The 26,687-nt window shown below is 35.9% G+C and overlaps 1 protein-coding gene across 2 annotated transcripts in view; it reads left to right on the plus strand.

The window, feature by feature from the left end:
- Positions 1-26,687, plus strand: part of PDE4D (phosphodiesterase 4D) — a 1,454,760-nt gene that overhangs the window by 174,404 nt on the left and 1,253,669 nt on the right. Inside the window, exon 2 of one of the 2 annotated variants that reach the window (XM_033437904.2) lies at positions 8,585-8,730. The exons of the other annotated variant lie outside the window; for it this stretch is intronic. The gene's annotated coding sequence lies outside the window, so the exon portion shown is untranslated. The remainder of the gene's footprint in view (positions 1-8,584; positions 8,731-26,687) is intronic. 2 annotated transcript variants of the gene reach the window in all.

Consider the following 26,687-nt stretch of genomic DNA (forward strand, 5'->3'; position numbering starts at 1 on the left):
CTATAGTTTTAAAGATGTTCCTATTGGGGGAAACTGGATAAAATGTACTCTGGATCTCTCTGTATTACTTCTTATAACTGCATAGGAAGCTAAAATTAGCTTCCTATTTTTAGGTATTTTTAGTGAGTTTATCAGCTGAGTTGTTAGTTCCTGGAAAGCTGGACTTCTGGATATTGAGTTCCTTCAGTTTCAGGTGGGGAGGTGAGAGGACCTAGGGGGGAATGAGGTGGCCCTAAAGCCTGTCCTATTAAGAGAGCATCATAAAGAAATGTGATCAGGCAAGAATATTACAGCGAGTGTGAAGGCAGCATGACTCATGTCAAACTTTACACACTTGAGGAGCATTTTACATTTCTGTCTGTTGTCAGAACAGGTTCTTTTCTACCCATATCACAATGTTGTTCTCATCACAGGTTCCCAGTTTCTCCTTGGTCTTGGAGCATGCTTTTACCCTTGATTGCTTCAACTTCTTCATCTGTAAAGTTGGGGCAATAGAATTTTTATTGAAAAATGGTCATGCCAAGAGTATTTTGAAGTAGTGAGAACAGCATAGTTTTGTGCAGATGAAGCAAATACGAATTGCATTTCATGTTTTAGTATGGTGAAAATTCAGATGGCCCTAACGTACATTAACAGACGTCCTTCTCATTTCATTCTTCCAACACTAGAGTAGTATGTGTAAATAAGTTATATTTCTGCACACAAACCTAGAATATTATTACTTTCCTTGTAATTGCTTCTGCAGATTTGCCTTAATGGCAATTTTTGAAACTCAAGTGGTTTTTAAATGATAACTAATCCTTATACATTATTTTGGAGTCAAGTAGGAAAGATAGGGAATTACTGAGTTTGAGTGTTGGGTATACCCAAGGAAGGTATATAATCTTAAGGAAGCTTTTAGATTTGATTGTTAAGAGGGTTGGTATGAATTCCTATAGGCCCTCTGCAGAGCCATTTTTTTCCCTCCAAATCTCAGCTGGGTTGTTACATCAAAGTATTATATCTAGGAAGGCTGTGACTTAAGCTAGGTGGGATGTTAGTTTCAGTTAACTTCCTCAGGAAAAGACCACTTACCTGATGGCATTCCAGGTTGTCTCAGGGAGCCCTGCTGACTGTCTTGCTTTGGAGCATAAATCCCAATGTTCATTCTGTAGGCCACATTGTTCTTTGACAGGGATGCTGGCACGTAGAGCTATGTGAAGGGACCATGATGTATACTCCCTCTGTGTGCAGAGTCTCAGAGGTGGTTCAAAGCAGTGTACATTGTTTATTTGTTTGAAAATAATAATCTCCATGAGTGTACCTTAGGTGTACCCTGAGGTATTAGAATTGCAAAACTAGGTTTCATAAGAATTATCTCACTTTATTCTCACAGTAACCATATGAGGTTGGGTATTATCACTCTCATTTTATAGAGGCTTAGTGAAACTAAGTAGTTTGTCCGTAATCACACAATTAGTAAGCCAGAATTTGGGTTTATAGATCTAATTCCACAGCCTACACGTTGAACCCAGCATCTTTGAGTCTGGGTCAACATTTCTTCCCTCGTTTTAACAGACATGTTTTGAGTATATTTTAGGCACTGTGCTGGGTCCTGAGGATACAAAAATTAATGAACATAGTTCCTACAGTAGATGTACTCCCACTATATTATGATAGATATTAGGTACATTGTAAACAATGTTACAATATGAAGGTAATAACCCATTGCAATAGAAAATTGGAACAAACACCACGAAAGTCAGGTACACGATACTACTAGAGAGAATAATAGGAGAGTTTGTAACTAGGCATTAACTAGGTAAATGATGGGGTGGTGAAGAAAAAAAGCTCCTTTAGCAGGTCAGGTCATTGAAATTCCAGGGGCTGAAGGGAAGGCCAGAGTGACCTCCGGGGAGAGGTGGAGGGAGAGAGCCCATTGAGGTAAGATTCTAGATGAGGTCTGAAAGACAGTCAAAGGCCGGACTAAGCAAGGCCTTCAGGTCCTAGTAAATATCTTTAATCTTAAGGGCAAAGGAGAGTCACTGAAAATATGTGAGTGATAAAGTTAGATTCGTGATTTAAACAGCTCTTTTCAGCTCAATGCAGACAGGATTGTCGGGCAGCCAAGGTGTACCTGGGGAAGACCAGTAGAAAATTGTAGAGGTTACAAGGCTAGATATGATAGAGCTTGGATTAAAGTGGTGGTGTGAAGATGAAGAGCAGGGGATGGGTTTCAGAAGTAGTTAGGAGGTGAAATGGGTGAAAATCAGTGATAGATTGAATATAGGGTCAGGAGAAGAAAAGTAAGTTGGATAGTTGGTGGCATCATTCAGTGAGATAGAGACACTGCAAGCAGGTGAGATTTGGGAGGCAGATTTCAAGTTCAATTCTGAACATGTTGGGTTTGGGGTGACTTTGAGGCATGCAGAAACTACAAGTTAACATTTCAATCTATATTTCTGGAGCCTAGAGGAGAGGCCTGGACTAGAATATACCTTGTGAATCATAAGTATGGAGGTGGTCAATGACATCATGATCATGGGTGCCATTGCCTAGAGAGATACTAGGGAGTGATAAAAAAAAGCAGAGCCTAGAACCAAGCCTTGAAGAACTTCATTTCATGGCTGTTTGAAGGAAGATCAACTTACAAAGGTTGTAGAAGAATATCACAAAAGATAGGAAGGAAACTACTAGTGTCATGAAAACAAAGGGAAGATATGCTTTGATGAAGATGGAGTGACCAGCAAAGTCAAGTAATGTGAGTTTGAAAAAGTCCTTTGGAGTTACTGGCATGGAAGTCACTGGTGATCTTAGTAAGAGCTGCTTTTTTTGTGGAAGGATGAGGGAAAAAGACAGATTAGAGCAGGGTGAAGAGTGAGTGAGGGTTGTGAAATTGGATACAGTCAAAAAAGATAAGTCTTATGAGAAGAGAACAGCAAATAGAACATGTAGGATTTGGGAAAGGTTATTTATATAAGATGGGAGAGACTTGAGTGTGTTTAAAAGTCAATGGTAAATATTTAATGGATAGGAAGCTGGCCGCTATTTGGGAGAGAAAAAGGATCATGAATAGTGTTGGCTCATGAGATGGGGAATAGGCAGGAAAAGATTTGCAGAGATGTCCATGTTTGCGTGCTTGGTATGAAGAGGATGAGGGAGTTCCCCTCCTAGGAATTCTATTTTCCTGTAAAGCAAAAGACAGTATCTTTGTCTGTGAGGGAGCAGGAAGGAGAGGTGGAGGTGTGAGGAGAGCTGAGAGAATTTGATATATGGTAATTGTGGAAAAGAGTGGGTGTGAGCTGGCTTGAGAAAAGTAGTGGGATTCCTGGTCAGTGTTAAGGGCCCATTCTCCAGAAGCTTGGGGACATTCATTTTCTTATGCTGTTATATAAACACTCCATGGTGTATCCATGTTTTATGAAAAATCCAAGTTAACATCTGTATTGTATAAGTAAGAGGAAAGAATTTGACAAAGGTGGGAAGGATTTTTTTTTTAAGTGATTGATTTTCAGACTGTTTGGAGAGACTGGAAGGAGAATACTCATTTGAACATAAAAATGTAAATTTTAAAAGATCTCTGAATGTGTATATACTTATTAAGTGAACTGGCTGAGGGGAAATTTTCCTTTTTCACATGAGGAAAATTTACCAATTTATTTTGTTTAAACACTGAGGCCTGGGCTGAGTTAAACATTAGAGATTATTTTAAAAGGATATCAGGGTTTGCATAAAATGGTGCACTAAGTTTGCTGGGTTTTCATTTTTGCTGTTGATCCACTGATGTTAGGCCTCTGCAATTTTCCTACCCACTCAAGAAGACGAACAGATGCTTCTACGAATGTGAAACTAGCTCAGCAAATGGCGCCTCCTTTTCTAAATGTTTGTTTTTTGGCTGAGGAAGACAAGGGAGATTAGAAGTGGAGATTAGAAATGTGTCTCTCATCACTAGAAATGCTTATTTTAATGTGTTGGCCTCAGTTGGCTAACGGCAACTGCCTAAGTGTGAAATTTCATTTCCTATGTATAGAGTGTGCTACCAGGTATCTTGGTGGGAGCACAGGAGCACATACAAAAGGATTTTGTTTTTCCTCTTGAAGAACTTTTTGTTTGGCCGGGGAGGGATTGTATTCATACAAAATTTATAAAAGAAACCTTTAGTAACTTCACAAACGCAGGTGTTTAAGGAGATGGGCGAAGGCTCAGAGTAAGAGAAGGAGCTCATAAAGGAAGGTTCAGGAATAAGAAGGATATCAGAGATCTAGCCAGAGTAAGGCTCAGATCTATCAACTGCTCCTCATACACTCTCAGGAGAATGTGGAGAATCGCACTGCAAGAGTTAGATTGGGAAATATACAGGCTTCCCTTGGAGATATCGTGGGTTTGGTTCCAGACCACGGCAATAAAGTGAGTATCACAATAAAGTGAGCCACACACATTTGTTTGTTTCTCAGTGCATAGAAAAGTTATACTTACATTTTCTAATAAGTGTATTAAGCGTGTGATAACATTATGTCTAAAAAAACCCAATGTATACATCTTAATTAAAAAATACTTCATGGCTAAGAATCGCTAACCGTCATCTGAGCCTTCAGTGAGTCATAGTCTTCTGGCTGGTGGGGGGTCTTGCCTCAGTGTTGATGGCTGCTGACTGGTCAGGGTGGTGGTTGCTGAAGGCTGGGTGGCAGTGGCACTTTCTCGAAATACGACAACAGTGAAGTTTGCCCCAATGATCGACTCTTCCCTTCATGAACGTTTTCTCTGTAGCATGCAGTACTGTTTGATAGCATTTTACCCTTTAGAGTCAATCCTCTCAAACTCTGCTGCTGCTTTATCAACCAAATTTATTTAATACTCTAAATCCTTTGTTGTAATTTCAATAGTCTTCACCAGGAGTAGATTCCATCTCAAGAAACTACTTTCTTTGCTGATCCATAAGAAGCGATTCCTCGTCCGTTAAAGTTTTATCCAGAGATTGTAGTAATTCAGTCACATCTTCAGGCTCCACTTCTAATTCTAGTTCTCTTGCTATTTCCACCACATCTGCAGTTACTTCCTCCACTGAAGTCTTGAACCCATCCAAGTCATCCATAAGGTTGGAATCAGCTTCTTCCAAACTTCTGTTAATGTTGATATGTTGACCTCTTCCCATGAATCACGAATGTTCTTAATGGCATCTAGAATGGTAAATCTTTTCCAGAAGGCTTTCTATTTAATTTGTACACATTCATGAGAGGAATCACTATTTATGGCAGTTATAGCCTCACAAAATGGTTATCTTAAATAAGACCTGAAAATCAAAGTTTCTCCTTGGTCCTTGGGCTGCAGAATGGATGTTGTGTTAGCAGGCATGAAAACAACATTAATCTTGTTGTACATCTCCATCAGAGCTCTTGGGTGACTAGGTGCTCAGTCACTGAGCAGTAATCTTTTACTTTTTTTTTTTTTTCGGTACGCGGGCCTCTCACCGCCGCGGCCTCTCCCGTTGCGGAGCACAGGCTCCAGACGCGCAGGCTCAGCGGCCATGGCTCACGGGCCCAGCCGCTCCGCGGCAAGTGGGATCTTTCCAGACCGGGGCACAAACCCACATCCCCTGCATCGGCAGGCGGACTCTCAACCACTGCGCCACCAGGGAAGCCTGAGCAGTAATTTTTTGAAAGGAGTGGGTAATACTTTTCTGAGCAGTGGGTCTCAACAGTAGGCTTAAAACATTCAGTAAACCATGTTCTAAGTAGATGTGCTGTCATCCAGGTTTTGCAGTTCCATTTATAGAGCACAGAGTAGATTTAGTGTAATTCTAAAGGGCCCTAGGATTTTCGGAAAGGGAAATGAGCATTGGCTTCAACTTAAAGTCACCAGCTCTATTAGCCCCTAACAAGAGAGTCAGCTTCTCCTTTGTAGCTTTGAAGCCAGGTGTTGGCTTCTCCCCTCTAGCTATGAAAGTCCTAGGTGGCATCTTCTTCTAATATAAGGCTATTTCATCTCCATTAAAAATCTGTTGTTCAGTGTAGCCACCTTCATTAATGATCTTGGGTAGATCTTGGCAACTTTCTGCAGCTTCTGCATCAGCACTTGCTGCTTCACCTGGCACATTTGTTATGACGATGGCTTCTTTCCTTAAACCTCACGAGCCAATCTCTGCTAGCTTGAAACTTCTGCAGCTTCCTCACCTCTCTCAGCCTTCATAGAATTAAAGAGTCAGGGCCTTGCTCTGGATTAGGCTTTGGTTTAAGGTAATGCTGTGGCTGATTTGGTTTTCTATCCAGACCACTAAAACTTTCTCCATATCAGCAATAAGTCTGTTTCACTTTCCTATTATCTGCGTGTTCACTGGAGTAGCACTTTTAATTTCCTTCAAGAACTTTTCCTTTGCATTCACAGCTTGGTTAACTGTTGGCTCAGAATCTCCAGCTTTTAGCCTATCTTGGCTTTCCACATGCCTTCCTCACTGAGCTTAATCATTTCTAGCTTTTGATTTAAAGAGAAAGATGTGCGACTCTTTATTTCACTTGAACACTTAGAGACCACTGTAGGGTTATTAATTAGCCTAAATTCAATCTTGTGTCTCAGGGAATAGGGAGGCCTGGGGAGAAGGAGAGAGACAGGGGGACGGCCGGTCGGTGGAGTCAGAATGCACACAACATTTATATTAGATTAAGTTCACCATCTTATATGGGTGTGGTTCATGGCGCCCCAAAACCATTACAAGAGTAACACCAAAGATCACTGATCACTAATCACTGTAACAAGTATAATAATAATGCAGAAGTTTGAAATATTATGAGAATTTCCAAAAGGTGACATAGAGACATGAAGTGAGCAAATGCCCTTGGAAAAATGGTACCGTTAGGCCAGGGTTGCCACAAACCTTCAATTTGAAAAAACTCAGTATCTGCAAAGCAAAATAAAATGAGGTATGCCTATAGTTCAGCTGTGTGCCTGGGAAGATGTGGGTTTGTTTAGCATCTAGCCAGTCTATGCTACATGCCCATTGGAGCATCACAGAAGAAATTTACTCCCTCTCCCTCAGTCATGGGCTCTTCAGACTCTAAGCCCTCTGTCCCCCAGGTTAGCCTCCTGATCAGTTCCACCAGGAATCATTCCTGTGTGATCATTCCCAAAACTTCTACCACCCTGGCCATCATTTTTAGCAAACATTATTGGTTTTTATTTTTCTTCTCGAAATGAGGTGTTCACAATAAAATGTAATTCTCTGGATGGGATCCAAAAAAGGCTGCTAAAGTGGGATTATTATTTTGTTTGATTTAATAACTGTAAGGTCAAAGAGAGGGCCAATGTTGGGAAGACTTCCCATTGAGAGGCAGATAATGGAAATCCACAAAGAAGAGAATTTGAAGGATGAAGGGGGTCTCCAGGATGCCATTCGACTAGGGCAGCTGTATCAAGCATTAGTGGTTATAGATTATTCTTACCTACTTCTCAAGGAAGAAAAAAAGCACACACACTCGCAAATCAACCAGTTCATTTCTATAAACCTTAATGTAAACTCGAGAAGAAAGAAGTGCTCTCAAATAATATTACATTTGTGTTAGATTTTGGATTTAAATAGACAAAAAAAAACAACACCGTATTTAAAATCTTTTTAGGGGTTTCCCTGGTGGTGCAGTGGTTAAGAATCCGCCTGCCAATGCAGGGGACACGGGTTTGAGCCCTGGTCCAGGAAGATCCCACATGCCACAGAGCAACTAAGCCCGTGTGCCACAACTACTGAGCCTGCACGCCTAGAGCCCACAAGCCACAACTACTGAAGCCCGTGTGCCACAACTACTGAAGCCTGCACGCCTAGAGCCCATGCTCCGCAATAAGAGAAGCCACTGCAATGAGAAGCCCGAGCACCGCAACGACGAGTAGCCCCTATTTGCCGCAACTAGAGAAAAGCCTGCGCACAGCAACGAAGACCCAATGCAGCCAAAAAATCTTTTTATCATGATGTTAACCAGTCCACCAGTCTTACCTAGTGACCAAAGTGTTGTATTCAATAATCTAGCCAGTAATCAACATGGTTGTAGGATATATAACGAGTTAGCATTGCTTTGTGGGACTAAAAGTTGCCACCTTACATTTTCACCTCCATTAGATGTGGCATCATCGATGTCTTACATTTCAACATATCCCAGTGGCCTGAGAGTCCTGGATATCTTCATCTAGTAACCCTATGAAGACAGAAAGAATGTGTCTTTTCTTTTGCAATAGCTGTGCTTTCACTGTTCTCTGCTGAGAAATATTATAACCCCAAGCAAGTGTGCATTCTTATCGGAGTAAAGAATTGATTGAAAATAATTTATCTATTTCTAAATTTCAAGAAGAGAGAAAGCCCATGGATCTTTCTCTGTATCTAATCTACCAATGTGCTTACCTATTTCAAATGTTTTTTCCTAAATTGATTTGTAACGTCAAGGTTTCAGAGTACAGGTTTTCGTTTGTTCAATTGTTTATGGCTAGACTCGTGAACAGTGACTACCACACTTCTATTCTTCTATAAATGTGGTGCTCTTGGGTGTTGCCGTTGTAGGAAACTGAATTCATTGTAATTAGAATTCAAATTTAATTTCCTATTACAATTCCTGTCTCTTCTTGTCCCCAGGTTGTCTCTCAGGGGGAAGATGCTGAAGGAGGACAAAAACAACATTTATCAATTTGTGTATTAGTGGCTTTTTTGCGGATTCTCCCCAAATAAGATTTAAGTGATATTAACGGATTCTCACCAAGCACTTTAGAATAAACAAAACAGTGAGTATCTAGGCAGAAAGCCATGTACTTTCAGATCTCAATATGTTTATAAGACATGAAGACAGAAACAACATAAATAGCTATTCTACTTGGTTGTCATCTGCCAAGTTACTATTTTTCAGAGAAGAGTTTAACCATAGCTACATCACTGAGAGGAAGAATGGTAGAATATTGAGGGCTAATGTTGATAATGGTGGGGTAGGTTTGTTACCTAGAAAATAAGATTGAGAGTCAAGGGGAATTTTCAATTTTGAATCCCTCAGCTCTGTCACAGGGCATTTGTTTTGCTGTCTGAATGCTCTTTGGGCATCTGGGAGAAAAATGGTTAAAAAGAATACAGATGCAGTTTTCTTCTTTGGCTCTTTCCATAGTACCATAATTATGAACCATGCTGAGTTATGGTGTAACATTCATTGGAGAGTATCCTAAACTGCACTTTGAACACATTTTGCATCTGTGGCATCTTTTAGAAACACGAGCCTTTGTGGGGTTTCTGGCTTTTCTTTTTATATGATGGGTTGATAATCTTATAACGGCATTAGTTTTGTGACCAATTACCAAAGATTTGTTATTATTATTATTTTTTAAAAAATTGGACTATTGTTAAATGTCTACAGCAAGGTTAAAACCAGCTCCAGATGAGTGTGGGATAGAATAGTTTAGAAACTTCCTCTCCTGGATATTTGGTACTGCAGAATTCAACAAGGAATATTGGACACTTCTCAAAATAAAATTAATTTAAATTCAGTTTTACAAAATGTTATATTATAGAACAAATTGAAAAAAGAAGGTTAGTTGGAAAGTCAAACATGATAGAATTTGGAAATTACTGGACTTTTGGATTTAAAAGTATTTCTCATATGTTGAGGCAGAATTTATATTCTCTTTTTCTCTATAGCATTTTATGAGATTAAATATTCCTTCTCTTCTACATAAATAGAATAGAAACATCTCTATTTTTTAAGTGTCGTGAAAACAAGAAATGGCATCTGAACAAAAAGATTTCTTTATCGATTTCTCCTTGCTATATTATTTTGGTTAATTTTGGGGGGTATGATCTGTGGGGACATTGTGATTATTCTCTCTTTTCTAAGCTAGTGTGATGCTGGGACAGTGGCAAATGAGGGATGAGGAGGAAGGAAAAGGATGGAAGTGAAGACAGAGTTGATGCACATATGTGGTCCCAGGGGCATGGTCGATGAGCTGCTTGATTTCAGATGGTTGGTCTGGCTGAATTTGGAGGCTAGCCTCTGGAACTTTGCCTCTCCCCTTGTGACTTGAATACTTGCAGGACACGTACATGCCATTTTTCTTCATAATGTTGTGATTCACCTAAACCTTCTTCAGTGATTTGAAATGTCACATTTTCTTACAATAAAATTTTATACTATAAATATTTAGCATATTTATCTTTGGCAGCTAATCTTTTTCTTTCAATCCTTTATCTTTCTTGTCTGGAGCTAATATATATTCATTGCTATAGTTTCTAATATGCTTTATTGTCTAGAATGGCTTATCTTCCATTATAGCTTTTTCCTTAGATATTTTAAGGAAAAGAATTACTATGAAAAATAATTCTGCCTCTGTCTTATTGTCTTAAGTATTTAGAACTCTTATTTAGTTTGGACTTTTTTCTTAATTGGATTTTATATAAATATTTTACTTATGTTTTCATTCTAATAAAAGTAAGATATCTTTAAAAAAACAATCATTGTCAGGTTTGGTATCAGGTTTATAATATTTAGGTAAAATGGGTATGGTAGCCTTTCATGTTTATCTATGTTGTGAGATGTAGCATAATTTTAAAATAATTTGCTTCTTAAATAATCTGTACCTTTTTCCTTTTTTTTAAGATAGATTTTCCAAAAGCTTTTAATGCTGTATATGTGTTCTATTATATTTTGGTTACTATTTCTTTCTAGATCACTTTTGTTAATTTATATTTTCTTACATTATTGTCTGCATCAGGATTATCATGTTAATCAAAATGGGGTCATATATACTGTTCTTTTATGATATTTTAAATCTTATTTGGCTTTATCTACCTTGTAATTTTCAATGAAATTTGAATTTTGTCTTTCTTGCTTAGCTGTGGTTTTACTTACTTCATTGCTCTTTAAAAAAAAAATATTGAGGTAATATTGGTTTATAACATTATAGACGTTTCATGTGCACAGCATTATATTTCTACTTCTATATACACTACAGTGGGTTCACCAACAAAAATTTAGTTTCCATCCATCGCTGTACAATTGATCTCCTTTACCCATTTTATGCTCCTCCCCCTACCCCTTACCCTCTGGTAACTACCACCCTGTTCTCTGTATTTAAGTGTTTATTTTTATTTGTTCATTTATTTATTTTGTTTGTTTGGTTTTTACATTCCACATACAAATGAAATCATACAGTATTTGTCTTTCTCTGTCTGACTTATTTCACTTAGCATAGTACCCTCAAGGTCTATCCATGTCACAAATGGCAAGATTTCCTCTTTTTAATGGCTGAGTCATATTCCATTTTGTGTGTGTGTATATACACACATGTATATGTGTGTATATATATTATATATTATTATGTGTATATATATTATATATATATTATATTGTATATAATATATATTATGTGTATATATATACACACATGTATATGTGTGTATATATTATTATGTGTGTATATATATTATATATTTTATATATATATATAAAATATATAAACACACACATATACACACACACACACCACATCTTCTTTACCCATTCATCCATTGAGGGCACTTATGTTGCTTCCATATCTTGGCTATTGTAAATAATACTATGATGAACATAGCAGTGCAGATGCCTTTTTGAATTAGTGTTTTCATATTTTTTGGATAAATACCCAGAAGTGAAATTCCTGGATCGTATGGTAATTCTCTTATTAATTTTTTGAGGACTCTACATTCCCACCAAGAGTGCACGAGGGTTCCTTTTTTCTCCACATCTTAGCCAACACTTGTTATTTCTTGCCTTTTTGATAATAGCCATTCTAACAGGTGTGAAGAGATATCTCGTGATTTTGATTTGCATTTCCATAATAATTAGTGATGTTGAACGCCTTTTCATATGCCTGTTGGCCATCTGTAGGTCTTCTTTGGAAAAAATGTCTACTCAACTCCTTTGCCCATTTTTTAATCAGGTTGCTTTTTTTTTGTTATTGAGTTGTATGAATCCTTTATATATCTTGGATATTAATCTATATCAGATAAATGATTTATAGATATCTTCTCTCTTTGGGTAGGTTGTGTTTTCATTTTGTTGATAGTTTCCTTTGTTGTGCAAAATCTTTTTAGTTTGATGTAGTCCCATTTGTTTATTTTTGCTTTTGTTTCTCTTTCCTAAGGAGACATATCTAGAAAGGTATTGCTAAAACTGATGTCAAAGAGCATACGGCCTATGTTTTTTCCTAGGATTATGGTTTCAGGTCTTACATTCAAGTCATTAATCCATTTTGAATTGATTTTTGTGTATGGTGAGAGATAGTTGTGTAGTTTCATTTTCTTGCATGTGGCTCTTGTTTTTCCAACATCATTTATTGAAGAGACTATCCTTTTTCCATCGTATGTTCTTTGCTCCTTTGTCATAAATTAATTGTTTATATATGTGTGGGTTTATTTTTGGGCTCTCAGTTCTGTTCCTTTGATCTATATATCTGTTTTTCTGCCAGTATCTTGCTGTTTTGATTACTGTGCCTTTGTGATATAGTTTGAAATCAGGGAGTGTGCTACCTCCAGTTTTATTTTTTCCCTCAGGATTGCTTTAGCTATTTGGGGTCTCTTATGGTTCCATATAAATTTTAGAATTTTTTGGTTCTATTTCTGTGAAAAATGTTCTTTGGATTTTGGTCAAGATTGCACTGAATCTGAGCCTCCCTGGTGGCGCAGTGGTTGAGGGTCCGCCTGCTGATGCAGGGGACACGGGTTTGTGCCCCGGTCCGGGAAGATCCCACATGCTGCGGGGTGGCTGGGCCCGTGAGCCATGGCCGCTGAGCCTGCACATCCGGAGCCTGTGCTCCGCAACGGGAGAGGCCGTGGCAGTGAGAGGCCCGCGTACTGCAAAAAAACAAAAACAAAAACAGAAACAAACAAACAAAAAGATTGCACTGAATCTGTAGATTGTTTAAGGTAATATGGACATTTTAACAATGTTAATTCTTCCAACCCATGAGCACGAGGTATCTTTCTATTTATTTTTGTCTTCTTCAGTTCTTCCAACAATGTCTTGTGGATTTCAGAATACAGGTCTTTCACCTCCTTGGTTAAATTTATTTCTAGGTATTTTACTCTCTTTGTTATGATTGTAAATGAGATTGTTTTCTTACTATCTCTTTCTGCTAGCTCATTGTTAGTGTATAGAAATACAACAGATTTTTGTATATTGATATTATACCCCACAACTTTACTGTGTTTATTATTTCTAATAGTTTTTTGGTGGAGTCTGTAGAGTTTTCTATATGTAAAATGATATCATCCACAAATAGTGACAGTTTTACTTCTTCCTTTTCAATTTGGATGCCTTTTATTTCTTTTTCCTTCCTAATTGCTCTGGCCAGGACTTCTAATACTATGTTGATAAGAATGGCAGTAGTGGGTATCCTTGCCTTTTTCCTGACTTTAGAGGAATAGCTTTTGGTGTTCATCATTGAGTATGATATTAGCTGTGGGTTTGTCATATATGGCCTTTATTATACTGAGGCATGTTTCTGCTGTACCCATTTTATTGAAAGTTTATTATAAATGGGTGTTGAATTTTGTCAAATACTTTTTCTGCATCTGTTGAGATGATCTGATGGTTTTTATCTCATTGCCCTTTTTTCTTCTTTTATTTTTACTAATTCATCTTTCTAATTTTCCTTAGGGTTATTTTATTGATCCTTTTCTAGCTTATTTAATGAATATCTGGTTCTGTGTTTATTTTTATTGATTCATTACTGCTATTTTTCTTAGGGTTATTTTATTGAACTTTATTGATCTCCTTTAGTTTATTGAGTTGAATATCTTGTTCTTTTATTTTCATTCATTTAAAAAAAATAATGACTCCAAATATCATTTTTTCCCCATTGAGTACAGCTTTTATCACAATCATCAGCTTTTATATAAGATTTTCTAATTGTTCTTAATGATAAAATAATTTGTAATTGAAATTTTCATTTTTTCTTTAGTCTGTGCCATTTAGGAATGCTTTATTTTAAAATTTGTCTTTTATGTGTTTTTATTTTAAGGTTATCTTCTGATATTTCTGTTGTGTTTTTGTGTATCTGATTCACATACTTGTGCGTTCTGTGAGCAAACAGATGGTCTACTTAATTTCTATATTTTATAACTCTGGGATATTTTTATCTACCCCTAATATATAATCTTTTTTTTTCTTTTTTCAGCTTTATTGAAGTATAATTGACAAAATCCTAATATATTTAATTGTACATTGTGATGATTTTATATATGTGTATGTTGTGAAAGGATTCTCATAATCAGGTTAATTAACACATCCATCACATATTTACCCCTTCTGTGCGTGTGTGTGTAAGAATGCTTAAGATCTGCTCTCTTAGCTAACCTTAATTATAGAATACAGTATGGTCAACTATTGTCACCATGCTATACGTTAGATCCTTGAACCTTGTTCATCTTATAAATGAAAATTTGTACCCTTTTACCAACTTTTCCCTATGTTTCCACCCCTCAGTCCCTGGCAACTAATATTCTACTTTCTGTTTCTATGAGTTTAATTTTTTAATAAAGATTCCACATATAAGTGATACCATGCAGTATTTATATTCCTTGGTCTAGCTTATTTCACCTAGCATAATGCCCTCCATGTTGTCACAAATAGCAGGATTTCCTTTTTCTTAAGGCTGAAAAATATTCCTCTGTGTGTGTGTGTGTGTGTGTGTGTGTGTGTGTGTGTATCACATTTTCTTTATCCATTTGTTGATGGACACTTAAGTTGTTTTCAAACCTTGGTTATGAATAATACTGCAATAACATGGTACAGATATATTTTGAAGATAATGATTTCATTTCCTTTGGAAATATACTCAGAATTGGGATTTCTGGATCATTTTGTAGTTCATTTTAAATTTTTTGAGGAACCTCCATACTGTTTTCCATAGTGTCTGTACCAGTTTACATTCCCATCAACAGTGCACAACTGTTCCCTCTTCTTTGCATTTTCACCAGCGTTTGTTATCACTTGTTTTTCTTTTAAATAGTAGACACTTCAACAAATTTAAGATGTTATCTCATTGTGATTTTGATTTGAATTTCCCTGATGATTAGTAACGTGAATGTACCTGTTGGCCACTTATATGTCTTCTTTGGAAAAAATGTATATTTAAGTCCTCTGCCCATTTTTTAATTGGGTTATTATTATTATTTTTTGCTATTGAGTTATATGAGATCTTTATATATTTTAGATATTAACCCCTTATCAGATATAAGGATTACAAATATTTTCTCCCTTTCCATATGTTTCCTTTTCATTTTGTCAATGGTGTCTTTTGCTGTGCTGAAGTTTTTTGGTTTGATGTAGTCTCACTTCTTGATTTTTGCTTTTGCTACTTGTGCTTTTGCTGTTGTATCCAAAACAATCATTGCCAAAATCAGTGTTAAGGAGAATTTTCCCTAATTTTTTTCTAGGAATTTTATAGCTTCAGGTACTACTTTTAAGTCTTTAATCCATTTTGAGATGATTTTTGTGAATGGGATAATATAGTGGTAAAGTTTCATTCTTTTGTGTGTTCCTGTTTTCCCAGCACCATTTATTAAAGAGGCAGTCCTTTCCTCATTGAGTGTTCGTGGCTCCCTTATCAAATATTAGTTAATCAATATGCATGGGTTTATTTATCAGTTTTCAATTCTTTTCCATTGGTCTTTGTACCTGTTTTTATGTTAGTACCATACTACTTTGATTAGTATAGCTTTGTAATGTAAGTTGAAATCAGGAAGTGTGATGCCTCCAGCTTTGTTCTTGTTTCTCAGAATTGCTGTAGCTATCTGGGGCCTTTTGTGGTTTCATACAAAGTTTTTCTCTTTTTTTAAGCAGTACCATTAGTATTTTGATAGAGATTTCAGTAAATCTATAGGTGACCGTAACATTGACATTTTAACAGAAATACTTTTCTTGAATTTTCAAATTATTTTTTCTCTTCAATTTCCTTCATTGTTGTTTTATAGTTTTCAGTATATAGATCTTTCACCTCACTGATTAACTTTATTCCTAAGTATATTATTGTTTTTGATGCTATTTTAAATGAGACTGTGTTATTTTATTTCTTTCTTCATTAGTTCATTATTAGTGTATACAGTCACAACTTATTTTTGTATGTTGTTTGTATTCTGAAATTTTGCTGAATTTATTTGTCAGTTCTAATAGTTTTTCGTGGAGTTTTTAGGATTTTCTCTATATAAGATTATGTCATCTGAAAACAGAGAAATTTTTACTTCTTACTTTCCAATTTGAATGCCTTATGTTTATTTTTTTCTTCCCTAATGGCTCTGACTAGGATTTTAGTACATTGAAGAATAGAAGTAGTGGAAGTGGGCACCCTTGTTTTGTTCCTGATCTTAGAGGAAACACTTTCCACCTTTCAACATTCAGTATCATGTTAGCTGTGAGCTTGTTATATATGATCTTTATTATGTTGAGGTATATTCCTTCTATATCCATTCTGTTCAGAGTTTTTATTATGAAAGTCTGTTGAATTTTTCTACATTTATTGAGATGATTATATGATTTTTATCCTTCATTTTGTTAGTGTGTATCACACTGATTTGCAGATGTTGAACTATCTTTGCACCACTGGAATAAATCCCACTTGATCATGGTGTATGATCCTTTTAATATGCTACTGAATCTGGTTTGTTGGTATTTTAAGAATTTTTATATCAGATTCATTAGGATTATGGCCTGTAATTTTATTTTCTTATAGTGTTCTTATTTGACTTTGGTATTAGGGTAATGCTTGCCTAGTAAAATGAGTTTGGGAATGTTTTCTCCTCTTCAATTTTTTGGGAGAGTTTGAGAAGGATTGGAATTAATTCCTCTTTAAATATTTGGTAGAATTCATCAATAAAACCATATGGTCCTGGATTTTTCTTTGTTGAGAGGTTTTTGATTACTAATTTATCTTCATTCATTATTTTCTCTTCCGATTTTCTATTTCTTCATGACTTAGTTTTGGTAGGTTTTGTGTTTCTAGGAATTTATATGTTTCTTCTAGGGTATACAATTTGTTGGTGTATAATTGTTCATGGTAGTTTCTTATGATTCTTTGTATCTGTGGTATCAGTTATAATGTCTCCGCTTTCATTTCTGATTTTATATATTTGAACATTATCTCCTTTTCTCTCAGTCCAGCTAAATGTTTGTCAATTTTGTTTGTCTTTTAGAAAACCAGCTCTTAGTTTTGTTGATATTTTATATTGTTTTTCTGGTCTCTATTCATTTGTTTCTTTTCTGATCTTTTTTATGTCTTCCACTGACTTTGGGTTAGTTTGTTGTTCTTTTTCCGATTCCTTGAGTTGTAAAGTTATGTTGTTTGAGAACATTCTTATTTCTTAATGTAGGCCTTTATTGCTATAAGCTTCTCTCTTAGAACTGCTTTTGCTGTATCCCGTATGTTTTGGTATGTTGTGTTTTCATTTTCTTTTGTTTGGAGATATTTTTTGATTTCCCTTTTGATTTCTTCTTTGATTCATTGGTTATATAGGCATGTGTCATTTAACTTCCACATATTTGTGATCTTTTCAGTTTTTCTCCTGTTATTTTTAGTTTTATACCATTGTGGTTGGAAATGATACTTGGTATGATTTAATCCTCTTATATTTGCTAAGTCTTGTTTTGTGACTTAACATATAATCTATCCTGGAGAATGTTCCATGTGTGCTTAATAAAAATGTGTATTCTCTCTACCTCTATACTTTATTTACTGCTAATAACCCTTATAATACTTTTTCAGACTTAAAACAAATAAAACCTTGCAATATATAGGATGGTCATTTACTTTCAGTTTACTAAAACTATTTTTGGTTGGTATTTTAATGTATTTAACCTCTATTCTAGTCACAATTTGAAAATTAAATTGTAGAATTGTGGAAATGATTTTATATTTACTTTATTTTCGAAGCCATGTGAAACTTCTCAGAGGTAGAGGAGAAAGGAATCTTACAGGTCTATCATTGTAGTGGGAAGCCATCTTTAAAATAGATATATGTGTGACTGCTGGGGAGAGGAACTGGACTTTAAATTGCCTGGTAAAACCTAATCAGCTTCTAAAATTTGGAGGGAAATTTCCCCCTTCAGATGTAATTATAGGAAAGTATATTGAGATTTGCATTTCAGATCCTGGAGGGATGCACATACTCTGTTTTTGTTTGTTTGTTTGTTTGTACTTTAAATTCATAAAAAACATGGTAACCAAACATCAGACAGTCTTGTAAATCGTGTCTGAAATGTGACTGTTATTCCTAGGCAGCAAAGAGTTATGACTCATTGAGAAATCTAGACTCTATATTGTGACAATTATTGTATCAATATAACTTCTTAGGAAGTGTATCCTGTGAGCCAGGATAATAAATCACAACTGAGACCCCAGGGGAAAAAAAAAAGAATGTGTATTCTGCTGCTGTGGGATGGAATGTTTTGTATATGTCTGTTGGGTCCATTTGACCTATAGTGTTTTTCCAGTCTGCTGTTTCCTTATAGATTTTCTGTCTGGATGATCTATCCGTTGTTGAAAGTGGGATATTGAAACCCTAGGCTGTTATTGTGTTATTGTCTGTTTCTCCCTTCAGATCTGTTAGATTTGCTTAACACGTTTAGATGCTCCAATGTTGGGTGCATATAGATTTACAGTTGCTACATTCTCTTAATGAATCACCCCCTTTATCATTATGTGATGACCTTCTTTGTCTCTTATAACAGTTTTTGACTTAAAGTTTCTTTTTTCTGATATAAGTATAGTTACCCCCACTTTATTTGGTTTCCTTTTGCATGGAATAACTTTTTCACTTTGAGCCTTTCTGTCCTTTCACTTTGAGCTTTTCTGTCCTTTCACTTTTGTTCTTGAAACTGAAATTAGTCTCTAATAGGCAGCATACAGTTAGGTCTTATTTTTTTTTTTTATCTATTCAGCTATTCAGTGCCTTTTGATTAGAGAAGTTAATTCATTTACATTTGAAGTAATTATTGATAGGCAAGGACCTACTAATGCCATTATTAATAGTTTTCTGGTTGTTTTATAGTTTCCTGTATCTTTCTTCCTCTCTTGCTGTTTTCCTTTGTGAATTGTTGATTTTCTGAAGTTCTATGTTTGATTCCCTTTTTTAATTTTATGTATCTACTGTAGGTAATTGCTTTGTGCTTTATGAGGTGTACATAAAACATCTTATAGATATAACAGCCTGTCTTAAACTGATAACTACTTAACTTTGATTGCATATAAAAACTCAACACTTTTGCTCTCCACACCTATATTTTATGTTTTTGATGTCTCAGCTTACCTCATTTTATTCTGTATATCCATAAACAAATTATTTTAACAATAGCTATTTTTAATACTTATGTCCTTAAACCTTTATACTAGAGTTAAGTAATTAATACAGCACTATATTACAGTATTAAGGTTTCTGAATTTGACTATATACTGTTAACCCTTAAACAACATGGGTTTGAACTGCATGGGTCAATTTACACATGGATATTTTTCAATAGTAAATACTACAGTACTCTATGGTTCATGGTTCATTGAATCTGCCAGTGCAGAGAAATGTCAGATAAAACGGCTGATTATAAGTTATATGTGGACTACCCACCCCACCATCATTCGCGGGTCAACTGTACTTACTTTTATCATTGTGTTTTATATTTTCATAAGCTGTCTTGTTACTTAATAGCATTTTAAAATTTTAGCTTGAAGAACTCCTTTAAGCATTTCTTGTAAGGCAGATCTAGCAGTAATGAATTCTCTCAACTTTTGTTTGTTTGGGTAAGTTTTTATCTGTCCTTTACTTCTGAAGGGCATCTTTGCTGGGTAAAGCACTCTTGGTTGGCAGTTTTATCTTTCAGCAATTTGAATATATTATCCCACTTTTTCCTGGCCTGCTGAGAAATCTGCTGGTAGCCTTATAGGAGTCCCTTATATATGAGAACATTTTTTCTCTTACTGCTTTAAATTTTTTTTCTTTTTCTTTGATTTTAGGCAGTTTTATTGTAATATTTCTTGAAGAAGATTGTTTTGAATTGAAATTTTGGGGAGACTTATGAGCTTAATGAACTTGGATGTCCAAATAACTTCCCAGTTTTGAGAAGCTCTCAACCTTTGTTTCTTTAAAGAAGCTTTGTGCCTCTTTCTGTTCTGCTGGGACTCTGAAAACACATACATTGATTCTCTTAATGGCATTTTGTGGATCATATAGGCTTTCTTTTTTTTTTTGTATTTTATTTATTTATTTTTTAAAACAACTTTATTGGCGTATAATTGCTTTACAATGGTGTGTTAGTTTCTGCTGTATAACAAAGTGAATCAGCTATACATATACATGTATCCCCATATCTCCTCCCTCTTGCATCTCCCTCCCACCCTCCCTATCCCACCCCTGTAGGTGGACACCAAGCACCGAGCTAATCTCCCTGTACTATGCGGCTGCTTCCCACTAGCTATCTACCTTACGTTTGGTAGTGTATATATGTCCATGCCACTCTCTTACTTCGTCCCACCTTACCCTTACCACTTCCCATGTCAAGTCCATTCTCTACATCTGTGTCTTTATTCCTGTCCTGCCCCTAGGTTTTTCAGAACCATTTTTCTTTTTTTAGATTCCATATATATGTGTTAGCATACGGGATTTGTTTTTCTCTTTCTGACTTACTTCACTCTGTATGACAGACTCTAGGTCCATCTACCTCATTACAAATAACTCAATTTCATTTCTTTTTATGGCTGAGTAATATTCCATTGTATATATGTGCCACATCTTCTTTATCCATTCATCTGTTGATGGACACTTCATTTTTCTTCATCCTCTTTTCTTTCTTTATTTTTTTTTTGTTTTTGACTGGATAATTTCAAATGATCTGTCTTCTACCTCACAGATTCTGCTGTTGTTACTTTTTTTTTTCTTCATTTCATTCATTGTATTATTCAGCTCCAGAATTTGTTTGGTTCCTTTTATGATTTATATATCTCTGTTAAACTTCTAATTTTGTGTGTGTATTATTTTCCTGATTCTGTGTTCAATTATCTTTCTGTGTTTTCTTGTAGCTCCCTGAGCTTCTTCAAAACAACTATTTTTAATTCTTTATTAGGCAAATTGCAGATCTATATTTCTTTGGGGTCAGTTTCTGAAAACTTATTGTGTTCCTTTGATGGTGTCATATTTTCTTGATTTTTCATGTTCCTTGAAGTCTGGTATTGCTGTCTTTTCATGTGAAGAAGTAGTAACCTCCTCCAGTCTTTACTGACTGGCTTCAGCAGAGAAATTCTTCCCTTCAGCCCTGGTAGGAATTCTGAGGTTTTCTCAGATCTTTTCTATGGATGTGCCTTCTCCAAATTTCTTGTTCCCTCTTATGAGGAAATTCTAAGGTTGCATGCCTTCTCCCAATTCTGCAAAATGAGGCCATGTGCTGACAGCTTCCTATTTGCTTTGTTTATGTTGGTGCTGAATGCTCAGGTTTGTGTATTTTCTCAGAATCCTGTAGTCAGGCTAGCTTTCTACCATGCTAACCAGCTGTCTGTAAAGGCTCACTCTCACCACCCTTAACCTAGGGACACACACATTAAGCTGGTCTTGGGATGGAGTGTTTGGGTTGGGTTTGTGGAGCACTGGGGGTCTGGTGGGTCAGTTGGGAGAATTTGCAGGCAAGGTGTTCCCGGCAGCTTATGGCAGTTTCCTGATGGAGTCTGTGAAGCGGTTAGTAGGATCTATGTTCCTCTGATACATTCCAATCTGAGACTGTACTCATTCCAATCTCCCAGCTGCCCACTGCCCCCGAGTGGTGCAGTTCATATCTGATTATTCTGAATGGGGTGAGAAAGGGGTCACTTCGGCAGTATCCTGCGTAGTTGGGGAAAGAAGGTGCTCACTCACACATTCTCACTTTCCCCCGTGGGAGAAATCATGGCTGAGAAGGTCTCTCTTGACACTGAGGTGTGCTCAGTGATCGTTGGGAGATGGGTGATGTGGGTAAACTGAAACTGTTTCACTTATCGTCTTCAATGCGTCCAATCTCAATTTTTTCTCTTTTTGCTCCAGCTCTTTGCTGGAACTTCCCCAGTGAAATCCTGGACTTCCACAAGAGCTCTCTCATTCCTGGGTTACTGTCAAAATTGTTGTTCTTTTGGGGGAGGATGATAGAAAACTCTTATTCAGCCTTGTTGATGATGTCACCAAAACTAGCATATTTTAAATTTCTTTTGTAGGTAAGGATTTTTAATCTTGCTTGAAATGTTACAGATTTTCTTCTTTATTCACTAGTTTAAAAAATGGTAATGTTTAGGTCTTTACTCATTTATTTTAAAGTTAGATATGAAAGATAAAAGGAAATTAAAAAAGAAAGATTACAAATAAACTAAAAATAGACTAGACAAATAAATTGATACCGAAGGTGGTGATTTTAAACATTTTTAACTGTTCTATAAGATATCATAGGGAGAAAGAAAAAGGAAACTATAATTGAGAAGAAGTGGAAAATAGAGACTTTACTCTAAAGTAGGTCTTTACTCATTTATCTTTTTCCTGGATGCATGAGACTCCTCTTTCTGAGTTTAGGAAAGTTTTCTTTAAGCATATATATATATTTAAACATCTTTATTGGAATATAATTGCTTTACAATAGTGTGTTAGTTTCTGCTTTATAACAAAGTGAATCAGCTATACATATACATATATCCTCATATCTCCTCCCTCTTGCATCTCCCTCCCACCTACTTTCCTTTTCTCACCCCTCTAGGTGGGCACAAAGCACCAAGCTGATCTCCCTGTGCTATGCAGCTGCTTCCCACTAGCTATTTTACATTTGGTAGTGTATATATGTCCATGCCACTCTCTCACTTTGTCCCAACTTACCTTTCCCCCTCCCCGTGTCCTCAAGTCCATTCTCTAACAGGTCTGTGTCTTTATTCCTGTCCTGCTCCTAAGTTCTTCATGACCTTTTTTTTTTTTTTTTTGATTCCACATATATGTGTTAGCGTATGGTATTTGTTTTTCTTTCTGACTTACTTCACTCTGTATGACAGACTCTAGGTCCATCCACCTCCCCACAAATGACTCAATTTCGTTTCTTTTTATGGCTGAGTAATATTCCATTGTATATATGTGCCACATCTGCTTCATCCACTCATCTGTCGATGGACACTTAGGTTGCTTCCATGTCCTGGCTATTGTAAATAGAGCTGCAATGAACATTGTGGTACATGACTCTTTTTGAATTATGGTTTTCTCAGGGTATATGCCCAGTAGTGGGATTGCTGGGTCGTATGGTAGTTCTATTTTTAGTTTTTGAAGGAACCTCCATACTGTTCTCCATAGTGGCTGTATCAATTTATATTCCCACCAATAGTGCAAGAGGGTTCCCTTTTCTCCACACCCTTTCCAGCATTTATTGTTTGTAGATTTTTTGATGATGGCCATTCTGACTGATGTGAGGTGATACCTCATTGTAGTTTTGAGTTGCATTTCTCTAATGATTAATGATGTTGAGCATTCTTTCATGTGTTTGTTGGCAATCTGTACGTCTTCTTTGGAGAAATGTCTATTTAGGTTTTCTGCCCATTTTTGGATTGGGTTGTTTGGTTTTTTGATATTGAGCTGCATGACCCATCTCCTAGAGAAATGGAAATAAAAACAAAAATAAACAAATGGGACCTAATGAAACTTAAAAGCTTTTGCACAGCAAAGGACACCATAAACAAGATGAAAAGACAACTGTCAGAATGGGAGAAAATATTTGCAAATGAAACAACTGACAAAGGATTTAAGTATATTTTTGATTATTGTTTCTGTTCCGTTTCTGTGGGCTCTCCTCCAGAAAACACTGATTAACTGTATGTTAATGCTACTCTTTATTTTTTCATCCCTTCTCTGTCATATTTTCCTTTTTCTTTTTACCTATGAGATCTTACAGAACAGTTAAATAATGCTTAAAACCACCACCTTCAGTATCAATTAATTCTTCTACTCTGTTTTCAATTTCTTTGTAATCTTTCTTTTTTAATTTTTATTTATTTATTATTATTTTTTTGTGGTACGTGGGCCTCTCACTCTTGTGGCCTCTCCCGTTGTGGAGCACAGGCTCTGGGCGCGCAGGCCCAGTGGCCATGTCTCACGGGCCCAGCCGCTCCACGGCACGTAGGATCTTCCCAGACCGGGGCACGAACCCATGTCCCCTGCATCGGCAGGCGGGCTCTCAACCACTGTGCTACCAGGGAAGCCCTGTAATCTTTCTTTTTTAAAATAATCCTTTTTCTTTTCATGTTACCCTTTTGCCTTTTTAATCTGCCTGGGATCCTCTTGATTTCATCCAGTTTCCTTTTCATAGAGGCCATATTTCTTTGTTCAAAATGAAGATGACAAATTGTTTTCTGAAATTTTCTTTTCGTTCTACAGTTCGAAAATTTTCAGGAGTTTTCTCTGAAGTTTCAGAACACACTTCTCTTTCCCTTGTTATATGCTTAGTTTTTTTTTCTATTTGATTTTAAGTAATGCCACAAGAATACACAGTTTGAGTGGATTTTCGTTGTTCCAGCTCCTTTTCTACATTTTCTACAGTAATGGTGATGCAAACTTCAATGTTCAGTTTATAGTTTAATGGACATTGTTTCTGTTTCAATTCGCATTCTCTGACTGTTTTTATTTAAGATACCTCCCCTCAGTTGTAATTTGGTCTTCTTTCAACTCCCATAGCCTGATTCTTTGTTACTCTAAGGAGAACTTTTACATGATATCTGTAATTCCCGCCAAATCAGGGTTATTCTTCTGTGCCCCATTCACCTGTCCTTTCCACCTCATCCACCAAAGGTTTTACCTATGCAGACTAATCTTTTTAGAACATGTACTGCAGACCTCTCCTCCCTACTTGCTGTTCTTTTTTTTTTTCTCTTAAAGATGGTAGAATGGTGAGAGAAAAAATATTTGCCTCACAGAATAATTCCTAAAGCTGAGAACTCTGGGTGCTTCTCTTCTCATAAAGACAAGAAGGATGTATTTTTAGTTTTCTATGTCTATGAGCCTGGTGATCAGAAGTGAAAATTGGATATGCCATGGTATTACTAAATTTCCTTTAGGGTTTTCAAAGTTATAATCTATCTATTCCTTCTAGATTATGGAATTGGTTGTCTGTTAGTTTGGTTTTAAAAGGTGTCTTCAGTGGTTTTAGTGATAAGCTGAGAAGAGCAGCATTGAAGGGTGTTAGCCAGAAGCTATTTGAACCTGAACCTCCTATCAGGAAGCTGAGAGAAAAAAAACGGAATTTTACTTTTATTTAAAGGTTGTATGCTAATAATTAAATTTTTAAATCTTTGTCTCTACTTGGAATTAAGACACAATTCTGGTGTAATATTAAAATATAAATTCAAAAATAGTGTCTATTCTTCCTTTCCTTTTTTGATGTAAGAATACCTCAAAAGAGTAAGAGAGAGCCCTAAAAGTTCAATAATGACTGTTAAAATGTAACAGAATTGCATTGGGTTTGAATCTACTGTAATATATTTCAAATATGTTTCATCTATTATATTTTTCTAATCGTGATAGATGATACAACTGGAGAACAAGAATTTCCTTTATGCCATTGACTTGCAAAGGTCACACTAGTAAAAAATGAAGGGTCAGATAATCTGCACAAATCAGCCTCATTTTTATATACATTAACAGGAAAACATAATTGAGTTGCATGTGTTAAAGAAATGAAACCATTCAACAAATTGTTCTTAATAGAGGGAAAAATGATAGGGAGTTAAAATTGACATGAAAAACACAGGAAGATGTTGAAGGGTTGGAGTGGGAGGAAAAATGGTGGAGGTTAGTGAATGTCTGTTTGAGTGTGCAATTGCATTTTCAAAACAGTGACCTGATTATGTATCTAGATGTAGTCATTGTTCTTCCATAGTTATGATTTATGTATTCTCTATATGTAATTTTCAGTTGTGTATTTTTTTCAAAATCAAGTTTCAGAGGAATAAATTTGTTTAAAATTATTTTAGAAATGTGTTTATACCTCATTTTGAAACAAATAGAAAGATTTTTCCTCTTCTAAATGCTTATGAAGGTAGATAACTTCTCTGATCTTTTAGATAAATACATTTATGTTAGTTGAATGGCAGGCACTCATAAACAGTCATAAACAGGCAGTCATAAACAGGAGACATTAAGGAAAATTAACACACTTAGTGCAAATGAATTTTCTGTACCTGGTCAGTTAATTGAGATTCTGCCTAGAATCTGCTTTTATTTTACTGGTAGATGTTTATTGATTTGAAGAGAGATAAAAATAATTGTCTGACAACATATAAACCATGGCTGAAAAAAGAATTCATAGTTTGTACTCAAATAGAAAGATTATCTGGAATGAAAGTACGAAAAGAACTTGATACTCTAGGAATACATTATTTTGAATGTACATTTGAACTAGCTGAATATCCTACTCTAGAGCTAAGTGCACTGGCAGTATGTTAATCACATCTATAAAAATGAGTCATTTACAACTGGAGTGGGCTTCACACTTGGAGCATCTTGAAGATGCTTTTTCTTTGGATATGCCAAATTAAGCTTGTGTTGAAGCTATATTGTGTTAAAATTTTCACAATAAAATATTGGCATTTCCTGTATAAGTGGCATAGAATAGAAATTCCCTCCTATAAATAAAAACGCTTTGGCTTATAAGAAGGTGAACCTACTGATCTTTGGTTATAGAATAATACCAGAAATT

This window comes from Orcinus orca, chromosome 3 (genome assembly GCF_937001465.1).
Source record: "Orcinus orca chromosome 3, mOrcOrc1.1, whole genome shotgun sequence".
Classification (NCBI taxonomy): Eukaryota; Metazoa; Chordata; class Mammalia; order Artiodactyla; family Delphinidae; genus Orcinus; species Orcinus orca.